Raw genomic sequence first — 21,414 nt, forward strand, 5'->3', positions numbered from 1 at the left:
AATAAATATAATAAATATTTGTTGTACGAGTGAATGAGTAGCAAACCGTTAAACTCTTTAATGTTCAATTATCCAGAAATTCTACTTGTGAAAGTTTACAGAAGCAGACAAGGTGATGCTAGAGGAGTGTTCATTGTAGCATCATGTTAGTTCCAAACTGGAAACAATTTCTCAGTCCAACAGGAGAGGATTAATTTATAAACAGTCAATGCTGTATTCATACATTAAATACTTTACAGCTATTAAAATATACATGGTAAACTGTTACTTGAAAACAGTATGGTGGAACTAGTCACAATATATTATTGACTGAAAAAAGCAGGTTATAAGACACAATGTACTATAACAATCCATTTAAAAAATAGCATATTTATTGTATGTTCAGAAAAAACTTTGAAAGATATAAGGTTCACCAAAACTTGAATCATGGTTTTATCTGAGATGTGGGATTATGATTCATTTTAAACCTTTTTCTTTGTGTTCCTCTGTATTTCTCAAAATTTCTATGATGAAAACATAGCACATTTGTAACTTAAAATGTAATAAAATATGTTTTTGCCTTCTGTATTAAAGAGTTTATTTCTCATAGTGATCTATGAAGGATCCACTGTCTTTTTTCTAATTTCTTTTACTGAACACTGAGTGCTATGCTTGCTTTGAGGTGGGTATTTGTGATCCCGGGATAAATCAGGCTGCTTAATAATGCATTGTCTTCAAAGGAGAAAGAGGCCTTTGGTGGTCAGCTGGGTCTTCTTCCCAACTAGAGAATGTTATGCAGCCTCAGGCCGCTGAGATGACCAGCATGCTACAGAACGGCACTGCTACTTTGTAAGCTCTCCAGAGCTTATGTCCAGAGTTCTAAAGACTTTAGTATTGAGATTCACTGTCAGCCAGCTAAGATTTTGTTCAGGGTTATGTACTGAATATCTGATTGCCCTCCAAATTCATGTGATGAAATCCTAACCCTCAAGTGATGGTGTTGGCCAGAAGACAGCGTCCTAGAACCAGGAAGTGGGCTCTCAACAGATACTGAATTTGCTGGTGTCTTTATCTAGGACTTTCCACCTTCCAGAACCAGGAGAAATAAATGTTTGCTGTTTAAGCTACCCAGTTTGTGGCATTTTTGCTATAGTATCCTGAACAGACTAAGATAGTGGTTTGCGGGCAAATGAATGGGTTGCTCTACGTAATCCACTCTAAGTCGGGAGTGTAAAAGTCGTCTATACAACAGTGAAAGAGCCGGACAGGAAGTCGACCTTTAACTAAAGCCAATTAAAAAAAATTCATGGAATCTCCTGCTTTGCAGAGACAGAAGAGGAAAAGAAGGACGAATATAGGGAAGGTGGAAAAGGAGACTCTTGTTCTCCAGAAATAAGAAAATAGAGATTATTTACCTTTAATTTTAAACTCATCATGAATTCACCCAAGCAGACTGATCAACTTAAAATGAAGCCACATTTCTTTCTTCACTGTCTCCATTCCCTTCTTATTTTAACCTGCAAGTGTTTTGGCCAGGACCCCAGTGGGTTCTGTGAAGACTAGCTTCACTCTCCCTCCCACCACCCCCAGTCCTCAGCTTAAGTTTGTTCTGTTGATGTCACAGATTGATAACTGCCTTGGAAGTAGCTATAAACCCAGGATACATTTGTAAAATTTGTGAAATGTGTGGCTGATGTGAATAAGTGATGAGACTATCTTATGAGATCACGTTCTCAGGGTGGCATGGAACAGTTTCATTAAAAATATGTAAATGTCTAAACTTTAGAAATACATTTTATGTATGTTGTAGCATTATTTGTTGAGCACTTTTCTCCACGTGGACTATAATATGAATCCTCTTCTCAAAGAAAATATTAGTTTTGTAATAGGACTAACACTTGAAATCAAAATCCTTAGTTATGTATTCAAGTTTATAAAATGTATTATTCTATGCACATTATGATGCAGTGAGAACCCAAAGTTCTCGATTTGAATTCAGTTTATGGGAGTATTTGGGCATCATTTGGGAGGTAATAACTGTCATAAAGAATCCATTGTTGTGAAGTGTAGAAATGAATGACATTTAAGTAAAGAGCAGTATGTATTTCTCCTTGCTGTTCTGTTTCTAACAGAAACAAGATAAGAACTGGAACTCTCTCTTATAATTAATTTTATGTGAAAATGCCCAACAATTGTAAGGGGATGTGCAAAATGGATAAACGGTGGGTCACAAGTGAACTGAAAACAGCCTTGAAGGGCATAGTATTTAGAGCTGATATATAGCCACCGGATAGAAAAGTATGATTAACTTTAGAAACAGAAGTCTGCAATCAATTTCATCCTCTTTAGAGATGGTCTGAACTGATGGAAGAAAGTCTAGGAGAAAAAGAGAGCATAGATCTTCCAAGAAGTTCTGGCTCCTGGATGATGTAGGTGGAATCTTCTTCCTGTGGTGCCCTTGGAATACCAGGCTTCTCTTGTTAGGAGCCTCGGAGTGAAAGAAGCTTTCCTTGGTGGTGGAAGTCTCCCCCTGGGGCAACTGCTATCTGAAGACTGAGTATGCAAGGGCTCTGTTTGTTGACTTGGCATGGCCTGGCCATCTGCATTCCCTGCTAGGCAATTTTCCTTTCAGGATTCGGCTAACGTGGCAGATGAAGACCCAGAAAACACATACACACACACACACACACACACACACACACACAGAGCATGCTTTGTCTCTGTCTTCTACAGAAGCTCTTCAGAGAACCCAGGCCTGTCTCTTGAGTCCCACCAGCAGATGTCTCTCCTGGGTCTAAAGGCCAGATTCCCACATGCTTTTGTCTGGAGCCAACTTGGGTCTTAATCCAATGCGACCCTCTCACCAGTTCTTGGTCAGAGGGTCAGTGCTTTGCACCTTGCATGCTATTCTGCTTTTAAAGACTCTTTCCTAAATAAGATCTTGGAAAATAAGATGTGTCTTGAAGTTATTTTTAAGTATGTCTAACTGAAGAAGTTTCCTTCATTTTCAAGTGACAATATAATGCAATAATTTCAGTAAGTTTTGCCACAAAACATCCTCAACAAAAGAACCACAGCAGAAGATTTAGTTTCAAGAAGAATTTCTGCTTTGTTAATCCAGGTAGTTCTAAAATGTAAATCTGGTTAGGTGATTACTCTTCTTGAAACCTTGTCCTGTCTCTTCATTGCCCAAAGTTTACATCAGAAGCTAATTAGCACTAATATTATAATATTAATAAGATTTGATAATATCTAATGTAATAATGATGTAGGAATATTGTTATATTATTTTTCCAGGTCTAAGATGCTTGTGGTATTTGCCACTTTTTAAAAATTGTGATTTGTTAGAATTATATTTCTCATTCTGTATAAATATTCACTATTATATAAATGTTATGTTATTTTACAAATAAATACAAAATAGTTCTTAAATAAAAATAATATTATTTAACATTTAATACTGTATAAGACAATTGTATTATTTTTAGTGAAGTAGAATTCTCAATTGTATTCAGGCCCCACAAAACCTGGATCCACCCAGTTGACTCCTCAGTCACAATTCACTTACAGTAGATCCTGTGACTATAAGCATCTGGAAAAACTGGAAGTAGGAAAAAAGACAAAACCCAAAGGAAAGAAAGTTCCTCATTTATCTTATCTCTCAATGAGAGAGGAAATTGCTTTGAGTTTCTTGGGAGGATGCTTTAACCCAAAGTTTGTTTCCTTTGGGGGTTCTTAGGAATTACTTTTCGAATATGAGTGTCCAAACCGTGAGCAGCCCTGGGGTTTCCACCTGTGTATATTTCAGACTCACAGGTGTGTCACAGCCAAGGGGGCTTTCTGTTTTCCAGTGGTCCTGCTTCACCATCTTGCTACCCAGATCCTCTTGTAGAAAGTTGCCTACCATTGTCCAGCCCAAGCCTGCTTGGCTCCTCCAAACCAGCCTGTGAACCAATTCTATGTGATGCTCAGAAAAGATAGATACCACACACAGGTTGAGAGATGAACAAATCCTAGTCTATTGTGGTAAGTTCCTCTTGTTAGAAGTTTTAAAGTCTTTCCATTCTATAATTGAGCCTCTATGAAATAAGAGAAGGAATCAGACAATTTTATATTATTACTCTTCAGATCAGTCGCTCAGTCGTGTCCGACTCTTTGTGACCCCATGAATTGCAGCATGCCAGGCCTCCCTGTCCATCACCAACTCCCGGAGTTCACTCAGACTCATGTCCATTGAGTCAGTGATGCCATCCAGCCATCTCATCCTCTGTCGTCCCCTTCTCCTCCTGCCCCCAATCCCTCCCAGCATCAGAGTCTTTTCCAATGAGTCAACTCTTCGCATGAGGTGGCCAAAGTACTGGAGTTTCAGCTTTAGCATCATTCCTTCCAAAGAAATCCCAGGCTGATCTCCTTCAGAATGGACTGGTTGGATCTCCTTGCAGTCCAGGGGACTCTCATGAGTCTTCTCCAACACCACAGTTCAAAAGCATCAATTCTTTGGTGCTCAGCCTTCTTCACAGTCCAACTCTCACATCCATACATGACCACAGGAAAAACCATAGCCTTGACTTTTTTCCTATATAGCCTCTCAGTCTGTATTAAATATTTCCCAGTAATGTAAAGCTTTGATAACCCAGAATGCTTTTATCTCCCCAAATGGTAAATTCAGCACAAAGGCATAACAAAAAGGTCTCCCTCAAAACTTAAGAAAACTTACTGTGTGTGAGATCATTCTTCTGAGAACATCAACTTTCCCTAAAGAATAATTTGAACATAAGTGTCTACAATGTTTAATTTACCTAAATGAAGCCTTAGAAGTGCGTGTGATTGCTTCTGCCCCTGTCAGCCCAAGGGGATCGGCTGTGTTAAAGTCTAGAAAATGAGAAGCTAAAGAGGTAGAACCTTCCAGAGCATCTCTATCTCTATCAGAGAAGATGGCACTCTGTTTGATCTTCAGTCATAAACAAAACGGAGCTTGTGTGGCTGACTGGATGAGTAAATTGGATGGACTCATTGCTTATTTCATGCTTATCAAGCTAACCTTCTGATTATAACCTTATGTCCCCTGTAGATTCTCCTACTGGGAAAGTGTTGACTATAGAAAGCTGGCAGTGAAGGTCTTTGGCAGTTATATTTTTATGATTAATTAACAAACTGGCATTCTCCCAAGCTTGAGCACCATGAGGCACAGAAACCAAGAGGAAGTTCCAGGATTACAGACAGATCGTGGATGACTGGTCGTGACCTCACTGGACTCTGTCTCCATGGTGGCAGGACCTGGCTGGCCTCTGAACTCTGTAGCTGAGCTCTTTATCTCATTTTCCCTAAGTGTATAAGAGTTAAATATTAGTTTAAGTCTGTTCAAATTATGGTTAGTTGGAGATCAGTTCATATTTATGTTCTAAATGTTCTTTATTTATCCATTCCTTCAGTTTTCCGTGTAACAACTTCTTATTGATGACCCACTCTGTTCAGGGACTTTATTAGATGGTGAGGGTACCCTGATGCATACAGCACCATCCCTGGCCTCTAGAAGACTTCACTCCAGTTGGAAAAAACATATATTTTAGATAATCATAATATGTTAAATTCTGCAATAAAGTTATAGGGAAAAAAGGAATGATTAATTGTACACCTAGCAGTCAAAGAAGTCTTCCCTTCAGTTCAGTTCAGTTGCTCAGTTGTGTCCAACTCTTTGCGACCCCATGAATCGCAGCACGCCAGGCCTCCCTGTCCATCACCAATTCCCGGAGTTCACTCAGAGAAGCCTTCCCTTAGGAGGGTAATATTTGTGCTGAGTTGTAAAGGTTGGCCAGGGGTTTGGCAGGCAGATGGAATAATCAGAAACTTTCTAGCAAGAGTGAAGAACATTTTCAAACAAGTAGCTCAAGAACATCTTCAAACAAGAATGGAATGTGGGTGTGAGTACATGTGAGCTGGGGAATAGAAAAGAGGAAGATGGTTGAAGCTGGAAAAACAGGCAGGTGTCAGGAAAAGGTCTTTGTGTGTTGGTCTAAGGAATGACTATCTTTATCTTGTGCATTAGAAGAAGAGTCCTTGAAATGCTCACCAGAGAATGTCATGGATCATATCACATTTGTCTGATTATAGAGGATGATTTCATGGGCGTGGGCCAGGTAGCAGGAAGACCAGTTGGGAGATGATTAAGTGTTAAGAGAAAAAGTACCAAGTGGAAACTGATTTCAAGGAAAATTACAGTGGGAGAAGTGTCAGAGGGCTAGGATGAGGGGGAAGTCCATCATGAGTCCCACATTTCTGACTTGAAATGATGGCGATACCTTCAACCCCAATGAGGAATAAAGGTTGAAAGGCAGGGAATTTGTTATGGGGAGGTGCAAGAGATGTTCAGTTGGTGATTGGAAATAAACATTTGGAGGTCAAGAGAGATATCTGGGCTGGGAATAAAAGTTTCAGAATTAAAGAACAGGTAGTAACTAAAGACATAGGAATGGATGATATGTCCAAGAAGATTTTGTAAGAAGAGAGGAGAATAGAGCCAAAGGCAGGACTCTGTAGGACTTTACCATGTAAGCAATGAACTGAGGAAAGAGGGAATGGAGAACAAGGGGCCAACTGATGATTTGTTCTGGGATATTCTCACATTAAATTATCTTGATAATTACCAGGACTATGCTTCTTTTTGTCTTTTTCTTCCTTCTCTCTCTTTCATCTCCTTCTCCAGCATCAATTTTTATTTTTCCATTTCTTCTTCTTCCTTTTCATCCTCTCCTCTTTCTCCATCCTCCCATCATCTCTCTTTCTCCTCCTTCTCCTTCTTTTTTCTTAAGTTTTGACTATTCCAAAATAAAATCTAGGGATAATGAAGCAGCATTCTGCTTTCCTATAAAATCTTCCCTACCCAGTCTCAGAATCCTAATACAGACAAAGCATCATTTACTTTGCAATTGCTACATAACACCATTCATTCAGTTCCATGAATTATCCCACTGGAACCTCCCCAAATCCTATGGGAGAGGTGTTCTAGTAACTCCCATTTTAAAGAGGCCGAGACAGCTTCCATGGCTTGCCAAAACCCACACACCAGATGTGTAGTCAGGATTCAGACCTGTGTCACACTTCCCTTCCCCATTACTTACTCCTCTTGTCAGTTACAATGTTGTGATGTTCAGTCCCTTTGCACCTAGCACCTCTTTGAATCCTTCAAGTCTTAATTCCTATTAGCTTGAGAGGAAAAAGTCCCTTTCCAAGTCCTTTTTCTGTGCCTTTAATAAGGTGTGTTGGCTGCTGGGTCTGTTATGACTTTTCCTGTCTCCTGTCCACCATATGGGCTTCCTTGGTACCTTAAATGGTAAAAAAAAAAAAAAAAAGAATCTGCCTGCAGTGCTGGAGACCTGGGTTTGATCCTTGGTTTGGAAAGATCCCCTGGAGAAGGGAATGGCTACTATTCCAGTATTCTTGCCTGGAGAATTCCATGGACAGAGGAGCCTCATGGGCTAAATGGTTTTGGATTCCTCTCCTGATGGTCGATTTTGCCACCAAGACAGGTGGTCTTACCTTTGAATAATAATAATAATACTAGCAAACAGTTGCAGTTATTGTGTGTCAGGCACGTGGTAGCTCATTTTATCCAGCAGCTCTACAGATCATCGGCGGGGTTTGCTGTACTCCCTGCATCTGAGCTTGGCCCCGGCTGACCTTCCAGGACTCTGACATGCGGTCGACTCCCTTCCCTACTGGGTCCATGACTAAGTCCCAGCTGGTCCCCCTCCTGCTGGCAGCTGAGACTTTCTCTGAGCCTGGGCCCTGCTGTCTGACCCCCAAGCATGTGGTCTCTATCCCATGGGACTTTTACCCCCGACGTCTACTGCTTTTGAAAATAAACACCCCCAAATCTGCCTTAACAAGTTGCTGACAGTGCTGCATATGGAGTATTAATGTGTCTCACTGTCATAAATAGAGTCATAAACAGAGACAGCCTCTTCTGGCCCAGACTGCCTGGGAGGCAGGACTGTCCCAGTAAACCTCTCATCCCAATTTTCTGGAGACAAACATTTCTGGACTAGTCGAACTTTCTTTTATTTGCTTGGGTTCTGTAGCTGTAATAAACTGGGTAACCTCCCAGTCTGCTTATGGCCTGGGTGGAGTTGGTGAATAAGTCCCACCTCTGAACTCCCAGGTCTCTGTCTCTGGACCCAGAGTGTCCCATCTCAGAGAGAAATGGGATTTGCAGACCACAAGATTCATCAACATGCTGCCTCTTACTGTAACAACAGGTTTGTTCCACAGCCAGAAATGAAAGTGTTACTGAACCAAGCTTGTGTCCACTTTCCCACACACAGTAAAGCCAATCTACAGACACCTGGCTGTGGTGAAGGAAAGTGTGGTGTTTATTGCCGGGTGGGCTTCCCAAGCGGTGCTAGTGGCAAAGGATTCACCTGTCAATGCAGGAGACATAAGAGACGTGGGTTTGATCCATGGTCAGGGAGGCCCACTGGAGAAGGGAATGGCAACCCAATCTAGTATCTTTGCCTGGAAAATCTCATGGACAGAGGAGCCTGGCGGGCTATGGTCCATGGGGTCACAAAGAGTTAACACGACTGAAGTGACTTAGCACTTAGCCGAGCAAGAAGTTAGGGTCTTTTCAGAACTAGTTGCCCTGGACGCCTTGCTTGGGGCCGTGCAGTAAACGCTACAGTTTCCTTCATCACAACCGGTATCAGTAGATTGACTGCTTTATTGCATGTGGGCAAATGGACCCAAGTTTGGTTTGGTACAAATTTTGTGGAGAAAGTGGGGGAGTCTTGTTCTGAGAAGGCCCCATAGGATCCTGCTCAGTTATAAAACCACTGCAGGTGGAGTAGAATATACAATTCACATTTACTTTAAAGATTAAATGAAATATCAGCTTTCCTACTCAGTACAGACTGGATTTCTGGAGGTTTTTGTCACTGTCCTCTGAGGGCAGAGGTACTTTGGTGGAAAACTCTGTGAGGCTCTGGCCTGGGGTGTGGGTGAGTCAAGACAGTTCCATAACTCCTCCTCGCTCCCCTCCGTCTCTCTCCTCCCTTCCTTGTCTTTCTTCCTCTCCCATCCTTCTTCTATCTCCCTCCTTTCTTCCTTCTTCCCTTCTTTTTCTCAGGCTCTAGTTCTTCTTTGTTTCTGTCAATGAAATGCTCTCCCTAGTGGGGACAGACTGTCACTGGCATTTTCCAAGCGTAACTGAGCTGGGGAATCTGTGTAACTGTCACAGACTCTTAGAATGCCACTGCCTGTGGCGACCACAGAAGTCCACCCCTTTGACATCTTAGGTGAGGAATGGAAAGTGACTCAATCAAGATGGAAGGAGGCAGAGCCAGACTAGACCCCAGGGCTCCAAGGCTTGTCCCGAATTCTCAGCGACGTCGGGAGAATTGTCAACTAGGCTTTAAATCAAGAGACCAGGTCTGATTTCATCAAGAGGTTGTGGGATTTGCAGATCATCTTGTTGCTTATACTGCTGTAAGAACAAGATCACGGTGATGATTAGGAGGTGTCTGCTCCAGATTAGTAATAGAACAGCCCTTCTGGAAATGCAGGGTTGGAGGGTGCTCTTGCCAAACTGTAGTAACCAGTGCCCGGGAATCCAAATGCAGCCAAAACCAAGGCCCGCTGCTCCAGGGGATGGAACAATCTGTTCTTTCCCTGCCCATCCGGGAAGCTGGGCATGTCCTGAGACAGGCCACTGTCAGTGAGCGCAGCTGCTTTCCCCAGAGGGAGGACCCTGGGAGCACCCCCACATTCCTGCACCCTTGTTCCCCTTGGCAGCTGGTTACATTATTCTTCCCAATGACAATATGGTAGACTGATAATAGCACTCGTTTAAAATGATTATAAAACAATTGTATGGGTACATGCAAATCTCTTCATTCAGACAGACTATGGCTACATGCTGCCATAGACCTAGAAGAATCCAAAAGATATAGACAAGCAAGATAATTTCGTATCCCATCTCTTCTTCAACAAAAATGTCTGAGAATGACTCCAAGACAGTAGTTTTGTGAGAGGAGCTTGAAAGACACAAAACACAATCATGGTCCCTGTCCTCAAGGATTTGACTCTCTATTGGTGGATCCTATTCATTTCCTATTTCTGCTTTAATAAATTCCTCCAGACTCAGCATCTTAAACAGCTCACTGTATCATCTTACACTTCTGGAAGTCAGAAATCCAAAATGGAGCTCATTGAACTGAAAACAAGCTGGTAGGTCTGTCTTCTTTCTGGAGTCTCTAAGGAATATTCTGTTTTCTTGCTTTTTCTAGCTTCTGAAGGCCACCCACATTCCTTGACTCGTGGTCTCTTCTGCCATCTTCAAAGACAGCAATGGCCAGTCAAGTATTTCTCCCTTCATCACCTTTCTGGTTTTTCACTCTTCTGTTTCCCTTTGCCAGTTTTTCTTTTTAACTGGAGGATAATTTCTTTGCAATGTTGTTAGTTTCTGCTGTACAACAACGTGGATCAGACATAAGTATACATATGTCCCATCCCTCTTGAACCTCCCTCCGACCCCCTACCCTATCCCACCCCTCTAGGTCATCATAGAACACTGTGTTGAGCTCCCTGTGTTATACAACAATGCCCACTAACCATTTTACATATGGTAATATATATATATATTTTTCAATGCTACTCCCTCAGTTCCTCCCACCATCTTCTTCCCTGGATGTGTGCACAAGTCTGTTCTCTATGTCTGCATCTCTGTTCTTGCCCTGCAAATAGGTCCATCAGTACAATTTTCCCCTCTGCCAATTTTAAGGCCACTTGTGATAATATTGGGCATATTTGGGTAATCCAGAATAATCTCTTCATTTTAAAGCCATCTGATTAGCAAAGTTAATTCCCCCTTGCTATGTAATATAGCCTAATTATAAGTTCTGGGGGTTAGGAAGTGGATATTTTTGGGAGGCCATTGTGCTCACTTCGCAGATTCAGACATAGTCATAGGTAATCATTAGAGGCTTCCCTGGTAGCTCAGCTGGTAAAGAATCGCAATGCAGGAGACCCTGGTTTGATTTTTGGGACAGGAAGATCTGCTGGAGAAGGGATAAGCTACTCACTCCAGTATTCTTGTGCTTTCCTGGTGGCTCAGATGGTAGAGAATCTGCCTGCAATGCAGGAGACCTGAGTTGTATCCCTGGGTTGGGAAGATCTCCTGGAGAAGGGAACGGCTACCCACTCCACTGTGGTTAGTGCACTGATTGGAGGAGAGAGGAGATAATTATGGGAGCTGATAAGAAGAGCACCTAATCCAGTCTGAAAGGATGATGTGGTGGTGGTGGGGCAATGAGCGGGTGTTTCTGGAAAAAGTGACATTTGAATTTAGATTTTTAGCTTGAGTGAGAGTCTGGTCAAAAAAGGGGAAGAGACATTCTAAGAAAAGGGAGAAGGGTGCAACAGAAGCAAGGATATGCCGCGTAACGGAGAGTGGAACTACGGCTGGAGAGTAGGTTTGGGGAAGAGAGTGGTGGAGACATAGGAGATTGGAAAAGTCATGCACTGGAAGGTTCTGTTGGGAAACACATGGCACTTTCAAAGAGGGTAATTAAAGAACCTTTTAAAATGTTTGAATGAGGAGACTTTTGCAACGTTTGGGTTGGGTTAAGAGAAAGCAACAGGGAGTGATGAAGTACCCTGGATGGGCAACAGCCAGAAGTATCACCCTCCCTAGGCCTGAGGGCAATGAGTCACTGCGAGATGGTGGGGAGTTGTGACTATAGGGGGAGCTCCTCTGTGGGAGCTGTGGTCTTTGAGAGAAAAACACAGTGATGTCAAACCACATCTTGGCAGGGAGAGGTCCAGAGGAATACAAGTTCTGATGTCCCCACCTTCAACCTGCTGTTCTTGCCTTTCACCGATTAATCCAACCAGAAGCCAGGGGGTGGGGGAGTTTGGTGAAAACTGTGTGTGAAATTTAGCCCCATGTGACTCGAAGAAAGTGATTTTGGAAGGGAAACTGCAGGGACCAGACAGGAGGACCTTGAATGTTGTGAATAGAGAATCTGAATTTTATACTGAAGGTCACAGAGAACCTAGAAAGTATTGCAAGCAGGTCAGTCCATGGCTGTTTGAATCTTGGCATAGGTTTCCACTCCCCACATTACCTTCATCCTGTAGGGTAGAGATTTTATCTAGTCTCCATCTCTTATCTTTACTCCATCTCTGAGAGCCTTGACAAGCTGATTGGCACACTTTGTTAGCCAAGATATGAATGGCCAGCAATGCCTTAATGTGTCACTTTCTTCAGACATGTTTAAATTCACTGGGAGCCTTTAATCCCTGGATCAGTTAGTTATTGCCATGAAAATGTGCTACAAATTACTTCCAAACTCTGGGACTTTAATAAGTATTTATTTAGCTCAGAAGTCTGTGGGTTGGTGATTTAGGCTGGAAAATTTCTCTGGTCTCACCTGGGCTTGCTCATATATCTGGGGGTCATGCAGTCTGTTGGCTGAATATCCATACCACTGGCTGGTGGTCAAATGTTTTCTGATGTAGCTCTTTGCCCCATGTTTCCCCCTCCAGGGGCCTAGCCTGGGCTGGTTCTGAGCAGAGTGGCCGAGGCACAGGAGCAGAATCAGAAACGTGCAGGCTCCTGACCAAGCTTCTGCTTGTGTGAGGACTGCCATCATTCTATTGGTCAAAGTGAGTTGGTGACTAAATAGACTCCACTTCTTGAGAGAAACTGCAGAGTCACATGGCAGATGACATGACTAGAAGAGCCAAGAAAGAACTGGTGCCATTGTGGCAATTCATCTGCCAATCATTGTTTAGGCACCCAGGCAACAGAGAATGATTTCTTTATCAAAGTATGGATTTGTTTCTGGCCAGAATCTCCCACTAAACTGTCAGGCCTGCAGAGCACTACTGTACCTCCAGTGGCTCTAACACATGTGCTCACAGGGAAGTTTCACTGAAGCCTGCAATGCAGGAGACTCGGGTATGGTCCCTGGGTGGGGAAGCTCCCCTGGAGAAGGAAATGGCAACCCACTCCAGTATTCTTGCCTGGAGAATTCCATGGACGGAGGAGCTTGGTGGGCTACAGTCCATGGGGTCGCAATGAGTCAGACACAACTGAGCGACCAAACACGCATGCACACCTGCACGTTTAGACCTGCTGTATTGCTGTTTCACTTTCTCCGTTTCAGGTTTGGATAAAGTGAGGTGAATCTAGTCAAGGAAGAGCCGTCCCTCAGTGGAGGCACTGTCTCACTTTATCACTCTGCACTAGGCACAAGGAAGGTGGCTCAGTTGCACAGCTTGAACAGAAAAGTGAAAGAGTTAGTCACTCAGTCACGTCCAACTCTTTGCGACTCCGTGGACTGGAGCCCACCAGGCTCCTCTGTCCATCGAGTTCTCCAGGAAAGAAAACTGGAGTGGGTTGCCATTCCCTTCCTTAGGAGATCCTCCCAACCCAGGGATCGAACCTGTGTCCCCTGGATTGCAGGTGGATTCTTCATGGTCTGAGTCACCAGGGAAGCTCCCAGCTTGAGCAGATGACATCACTAACTAAAGGATATGATACTTCTGTTATGGAATGGGGTCCCCTCTAAATTCATATGTGTTGAAATCCTAACCCCTAGTATGTCAGAAGTGGAGAAGTCAATGGCACCCCACTCCAGTACTCTTGCCTGGAGAATCCATGGACGGAGGAGCCTGGTGGGCTGCAGTCCACGGGGTCACTAGGAGTCGGACACGACTGAGTGACTTCACTTTCACTTTTTACTTTCATACATTAGAGAAGGAAATGACAACTCACTCCCGTATTCTTGCCTGGAGAATCCCGGGGACGGGGGAGCCTGGTGGGCTGCCGTCTATGGGGTTGCACAGCGTTGGACACGACTGAAGCAACTTAGCAGCAGCAGCAGCAGTATGTCAGAATATGACTGCATTTAAAGATTGGGATTTTATTTTATTTTTATTTTTTTTAAAGATTGGGATTTTAAACAGGTAATAAAGCTAAGAAGAATTCATGTAGGTGGGTCCTATTTCAATATGACTGGTGTTTTCCCAAGAAGAGATTAGGACACAGACATACATGGAGAAAAGACCACGTGAAGACCCAGGGAGAAGAAGCTGACTATCAGTCAAGGAGAGAGACCTCAGAAGAAACCCTGCCAATACTTGATCTTAGATTTCTAGCCTCCAGAATTGTGAGAAAATAGATTTCTATTAAGTCACACAGTCTAAGCTACCTCGTATGGCAGCTCTAACAAATTAATGCATCCCCTTTCTTACAAGGGAACAGTTTATTTGGAGTGAGGTTTGTTTGGAGGGACTCTCCCAACCCCACTCCCGATGTGAGTCAGAGGAATACAAGTTGACAGCCTGGAAGAGGCTTGCCCACAGATGAAGTGCCAAGTGTTGCATATACGGGAAACTCATGGGATCCCTTCAGCATGGCCCATTGCAGGCTGAAGACAGATAGTGCTGGCCCTTTCATGTGGCCTTTCCCGGAGCTTTGCAAGCAGTTCTAACTTGTTCTTTGTAGGCCGATGCTAAATTCAATTCATTAGCAAGTTTCCCAGTGGCCTAATTTTATTGGTTCCTCAGGAGTTCCTCTCTTGCTTTTCAGGCCTCTAGTCATCTAAAATGTGGTGTCTTCAGCAAATTCACCCCTCTCATTATGTGTGATCCCTCTTCTAGGCCATTTAGCCCTTCTCGCAGCTCCTAATAAATAAATACTGATTCGAAGACCAAAAACCCAAGAGGCCATACATTTAATTGCTTTCCATGCTGAGCAAGAATCATTTATTAGCGCTGTGCAAAGCGCAGTGTTTGAAAACTCCAAACCACATGAAACGCCGTAAGTTCTGAGCCAGAGCCTAACGGAGAAGCAGCCAAGTCTCATCTGAACTTTGTTAGGCTTCATGACCTTTCAGAAAACCTCAAAGCAAACATAATTCAGACCCTGGGTAGGCTCAAACTCTGAGCTGAGTCCTGTCATTTGTTTGGTTTTGTAGCAGCTGCTTGTATCACAAATCCGCACTTCTGGTTTTTTAAAAAAAATAAAAGATCCCCACGATGGCTTCAACCCAGTGTGATGTTCTGCTTTGTTTTTGTTTTGTAACATGTCTATTAACTGTGAAACTCAAGACTCCTTTGGAAAGCTAGCTCAACTTGTGGGTTTAGGATTGCCAGGTAAATCGGGACCAAGTGATTTAAGTGGAATTCGGTGAGAAATCAATTGTCGTGAATCTGATTGGAATAGCTGGGAGAGAAGGAATAGCTGAGGGTAGGAGCTGGAGGCCAGAAGGGGATAGCTCTGTTTTGCTTTAAACAAGGAAGGTTTGGTGCTGAGGCATTGTCTGGACACAGTGTGTGCGTGGTACAAATGTGTCACTGGCCTCTTCAACTTATGTCATCTGTAGTTCTCTGCTTGTCCTGAACTTCATTCAGAGCCCCGACAAGAGCTTTGCAGACATTTATATATCACCATGTGTCCGTCTGGGCCTGCTGGACCGCTGCCTGACTGAGTTAGGCTGGCTTGACAGGGAACACTATGATGAGAAGGAGGCCAGCCTGGGGCTTTTCTTGCTGCAACTGGATGAGAAAGGGCAGGGACGTGGCAGACAGGAAGGGTTTGGACTCTGAGTCAGACGTGTCCACTGGGTTGGCAAAGATGATAATAGAAGTTTGGTCGTATGCACTGCATCCGCTCACTGGAGATTATGCTGGTAGCCCAGACAAAGAGAGGTGAGCGGAAGGAACACGGGGACTTCTTTAAGCAAGTGGAACCACGCTGCAGACTGGCATTTTAGCGGTCAGCCCAGCTTGGCCTGGTAGCAGATGGCTGCCCCAACCACGGGGCTGAAGCTGGGGGCCAGGATTCTGATCAGCTTGGATTAAAAGTTAATTTGGGTAGGAGGGGAGGGTAAAGGGGGTGATGCAGTAAGAGCCTGCAGCTCTCCTCTGCTGCAGGTAGAGCTGGAAAGGGCTCAGAGCAGTGGAAGGAGATGAGGTCATAGAAGGGGCGGATCTAGACCAGGCAGGGCCTTGGAGGCCATCGTGAGAACTCGGGAAGGAAGAGGCTCCAACCGCTTACCTTGTTGTCTCTTCTTCTCTGCTTCAGTGTTCCCAAGTCAAAGCAGGTCCCACAATGAGCTTAAACACTTTTTCGTATACTTCAGGGGGTACGCAAATCAAATTCAAATTATTTGCTATGGTAATCTTTTTGTAAACCTTTGTAAAATTCTCAGTGTAACCAAATTGCATTTGGTAAAGTTAATGGTTATATAATTTCATATCAGTCCTGCAGAAAGGAACGAAAGAGTAAAAAATATTTCAATAATATTTAGATCCCACTGCTTTGGACTTCCATGTTGATCTCATAGATGTTTTATCTCTGTTTATGTACATAAATATTTTAATACAAATTATACCAAAATTGATGGGTTTTATTGAAAAAAAAATAGGATTAATCTTTGTTAAATCAAGTGATCCTTGGATAATATTTCCATAAACCAGTTACACCATTTTTATTTTTGTTTGAATAAAAGGATTATCACTAGGATTAATTAAGTTTCTGGTTTGATTAATTTATTATGTCTCAACTTTTACCTAGTTGTACATTCTGTGGTTATGAGTTTTCTTTGCAGAAGTGATTTCTACCAGTGTCATCCCTCAGGTCTAATTTATATATATGTAAAGATTTGATGCTTCCATTCACTTTTGGCTAATAAGCATTCTAGATCATATGCAAATTTAGATACTGTTAGTTTGTTTTAAAAAGCTATTTCTACCAAGTCTGTTTTCCACTTTCAATTTTTCAGTTTTTCATCGGTAATACATTTTACCACATACAGTTAGTTTTATTTTCTGTTGATTATATTTTTCAATAACATTTGATAATAATTAGATGAACTGCTAATTGCTAAGTTTTTCTTGGCGCAATAGCCAAAAAGCACAGTTTTAGGAGCTAGATGACAGCAAAGTCTAAAGTGGGGTTGAGGGCTTGCCCTTGGCCTGTCTTACCTCTTACCAGCCTGCCATGCTGTCCAAACCCATTAAACCTTTGTTTGTAGGCAGTTTGGCCCGTAAAGAAGATCTGTTTTTAGCTCTTTGACACAGGTGCCAATTTCACCTGTGGAGGAGGAGGGCCACTGAGGCGGAAGGTCAGACAAACGGCTGCTCCATCATGATGAAATTTCAGAACAAAGCAAAAAACTGCATATCCTTTTGATGATACATTTTGGCCCACGATCATTATTCCCACATTCCAAAGTTGCTAATCTTCATCCCTTTAATTTATTGCAAAACTTTGTGACAACTTAACAATGTAAGCAAGAGCCTTCTGTAAGCACTTTAAGGAAAAGTTTAAAATGTGCAGGGTTGGAGTAAAGTGAAGACTGGACCTAGAGATTATCATATTAAGTGAAGTCAGACAAAGACAGATATATCACTTATATGTGGAATCTAAAAAAAAAAAATGATACAGATGAACTTATTTACTAAACAGAAATAGACTTGCAGACATAGGAAACAAACTAATGGTCACCAAAGTGGGTAGTGGAGGGGGGGGGGGTGTTGTTTAGTCACTAAGCTGTGTCCGTGAGGGAGAGGTAAATTAGGAGTTGGGGGTTAACATATGCACACTGCTGCTGCTGCTAAGTCGCTTCAGTCGTGTCCAACTCTGTGTGACCCCATAGACGGCAGCCCACCAGGCTCCCCCATCCCTGGGATTCTCCAGGCAAGAACACTGGAGTGGGTTGCCATTTCCTTCTCCAATGCATGAAAGTGAAAAGTGAAAGTGAAGTCGCTCAGTTGTGTCCAACTCTTCTCGACCTCATGGACTGCAGCCCACCAGGCTCCTCCGTCCATGGGATTTTCCAGGCAAGAGTACTGGAGTGGGGTGCCATCGCCTTCTCATATGCACACTACTGTATATAAAATAGGCAAACAAAAACCTACTGTAAAGCACAGGGAACTAGATTCAATATCTTGTAATAAGCTATAATGGAAAAGAATCTGAAAAAGAATATATATGTATGCATAGATGTATGTATGATGTATATATATGATATATGCATATATACATGTGTGTATGATGTATGTATATGATATATGTATATATATGTGTATGATGTATATGTATGATACCTGAATCATTTTGCTGTACACTTGAAACAAAGACAACATTGTAAATTTATTATATTTACTATATAATTTTTCAAAAAGGTAAAAAAAAACAAAAAGACTGACATAAGTGCTGAAAACAGACTGTAATTGGTACTAAAGAGAACAGGAATGTGGGGCAGAAGACCTGGTTCCAGACCTAGTGTGTCTTCTTTCTAACTTGGGGGACCTAGGGCCATTTACTTGGCCTCCTTAAGGCTCAGTTTTCTCAGCTACACAATCCTGAACATCTCATAGGGTGGCTATGAAGCAAGCAAACGCTTACTGAGTGGTGCTCATGAACTTGGGAAGTGAAGTTTCCTTCTTCACAAAACATCTTGTCTTGTCCTATCTCTTCTCCCCTCTTCCATCTAATCCCTCTTCCTCCCTCCCATCCTCACCCTCCTTCTGTTGGTGGGCCACACTTAATAGACTTGGGGCAGGGGCTGGCTTCACCAGAAAGATCAACTTATGATTTAGGGTGGGGATTGGTATAGTATCAAGTATCAAGGGCTTCCCTGGTGGCTCAGTTGGTAAAGAATCTGCCTGCAATGCAGGAGACCTGGGTTGGGAAGATCCCCTGAAGAAGGGAAAGGTTAACCACTCCAGTATTCTGGCCTGAAGAATTCTTCGAGTCCATGGGGTAGCAAAGAGTCAGACATGACTGGGCAACTTTCACTTTGATATAGTATCAGTGGATCTAGAGGTTAACTTTATCCATGTGGGCAATCAATCAACCAATCATGCTTATGTAATGAAGCCTCAATACAATTCTGGACACAGAAGCTCAGGTGAGCTTCCAAGAGTGGTAACACTCAGTAAGTACTATCACACACCAATGCTAGAACCTCCTGTGGACAATGGCAAGGTCACATTTGGGACTCTCCTAGACTCTCTGCACATGAGTTTGAGCAAGCTCTGGGAGATGGTGATGTACAAGGAAGCCTGACGCGCTGCAGTCCATGGGTTTGCAAAGTCGGGCACACAACTGAGCAACTGAACTGAACTGAACTAGACTCTCTGCCCTGGGGCTTCCCTGGTGGCTCATATGGTAAAGAATCTGCCTGCAATGCAGGAGACTCAGGTTCAATCCCTGGGTCAAGAAGATCCCCTGGAGAAGGGAATGGCTACCCACGCCAGTATTCCTACCTGGAGAATTCCATGACCAGAAGAGCCCAGTGGGCTATAGTCCACGGGGTCGCAAAGAGTTGGATGCGAATGAGCGGCTACCACTTTCTCTTCTTTCTCAGACTCTGCCTGATGCAGCTCTTCCTTTGGCTGATTTTAATGTATTCTTTCCCTGTAATAAGTTCAACGATGGACGTAAGAGCTTTGATTGAGTTTGTGAATTTTCCTAGTGAATTATGGAGTCTGAGGATGGTTTTGGGAAACCCTTGAACTCAGTTGTTTTCAGAAATGAGAACGATCTTATGCACTCTTCTCTCTAACTTTGTAGCTGGATCCTAACTCCTTGCCCTTTGGATTCAGAAGTCTTATTTAGCATTGGCAGTTAGGAAGACTGGACCCTGAACGTCACAGTTTAGCTAATTCCAGGTACCATCCCCATTGTTTATTACTTCTTCCTCAAAATTCTGAAGAAAAAAGCCCCTGTGTATCATCTTTGTCATCTGTGGTGATTTTTGGAATGAAAGAAAGAAAAGAAATATTTGTCAAGTACTTATTTGCTTTGAGCTGCGGGTGAAATGCAGTTGAGATTGTGTAATTCGAATTCCTTCAGGGAGAAGTAAAGTTTGCCAAACATAAAGAAAAGTTTGCCCACGTCACGTGTATGGCTAATTCACTCCACAAATGCTTGTGTTCAGGCTTTGTTCTAAATGCAGTGGGTGCTGTACTAAGTCCTGTCCTGCTCTTTGCAACCCCATGGACCATAGCCTGTCAGGCTCCCCTGTCCATGGAATTTTCCAGACAAGAATACTGGAGCAGGAATGCCATTTCTTACTGACATTTCTCGACCTAGGGATCAAACTTGCATCTCCTGCACCTCCTGCATTGGCAGGAGGATTCTTTACTACTGTGTCAAACAATTTACGTGTATTAACTCATTTGACATATTGACCACTGAAGCAGGCTTAATTATTGTTATTCTCATCATCACACAAGTGGGCAAGCTGGGCCCAGGGCAGTGAAATAACTTGAATGAGTTCCCATGGTCCACAAATAATTGAGACAGGCAGAAGATCAGGTTCTAGAACTATTCTGGAGCCCCTTTGTTACTGAGGCTGTCGATTCAAGACTTGAGTCTTACGTTAAAAGGATCCCAGTCTAGTGGGGGAGACAGACTTATAAGCAAAAAATAGTTTTATCTTACAAGTTCTGTGATAAAGTGCAGAAGTGAGAGGAGCAAATACAAATTGCTTCCACTGGAAAACTGAGATAGGTTTTTAACTTAGCTCTCTTCCTTGGGCTTCATAACCAATCCATCTTCACATCTGTTAATTCTAACCCTCTACTTCATCCCAAATTATCTGGAAGCAACTCTCTGTTGCAAAATTTTCCTAGACTGTAATTGTCCTTTAACTTTCTCTGCAATGTCTTTTGTTAAACAGAAGTTTGAAATTTCAATTTAAAATAATTTCTCATACAACCCTACTATAAATCATAAAGATATTATATTTTCTTCCCAAAGTTTTAAAAATTGCTCTTCACATTTAGCTCTAAGTCATGCCATTTGTTGGAATGGAATTTACTTTTGTGTACTGCATGTGCTAAGGATATAGTTTTATAATTTTTTTCCTTATCAGTAACCATTTGCTCAGCTCCAGTTTTCTGCAATCCAATATCTTGTAACAAGCTATAATGGAAAAGAATCTTTATATGTATATATGATGGTGTATATATATGATTCAGTGGTCACATTAAAATTATTTAAATACTCATCTGATTCCTAAAGTACTGACTTCACTTAAAGTTGCTACAATATCTAATTAACCTTTGTAATATCCCCCATTTGAGCACAAAAAAATTTCTTTTCTGGCTGAGAGCCAGTGTAAGAGATGTGACCAAAATGTACCTTGTCATAAACAGGGGTGTCTAAAATACACATCATATTTTCAATGATGGACTTACCTCACACAATGACCATCTCTGCCACATTACTTTTTAAAACACGAGAGAAAAATACTAGGAATATTTTCTATGTTGTCCAGCACATGATTATTGAACTAATAATGTTCCAAGTATGTTATTTATCACAGAAGTAATTAAAAGAAAAATCTCATATGCCCTGAGGTCCTTGAAATCTAAAGGATGATTGAGTATCTTAATTGAGTGTCATAAAATTTTCCT

This window comes from Bos indicus, chromosome 14, assembly GCF_029378745.1.
Source record: "Bos indicus isolate NIAB-ARS_2022 breed Sahiwal x Tharparkar chromosome 14, NIAB-ARS_B.indTharparkar_mat_pri_1.0, whole genome shotgun sequence".
Classification (NCBI taxonomy): Eukaryota; Metazoa; Chordata; class Mammalia; order Artiodactyla; family Bovidae; genus Bos; species Bos indicus.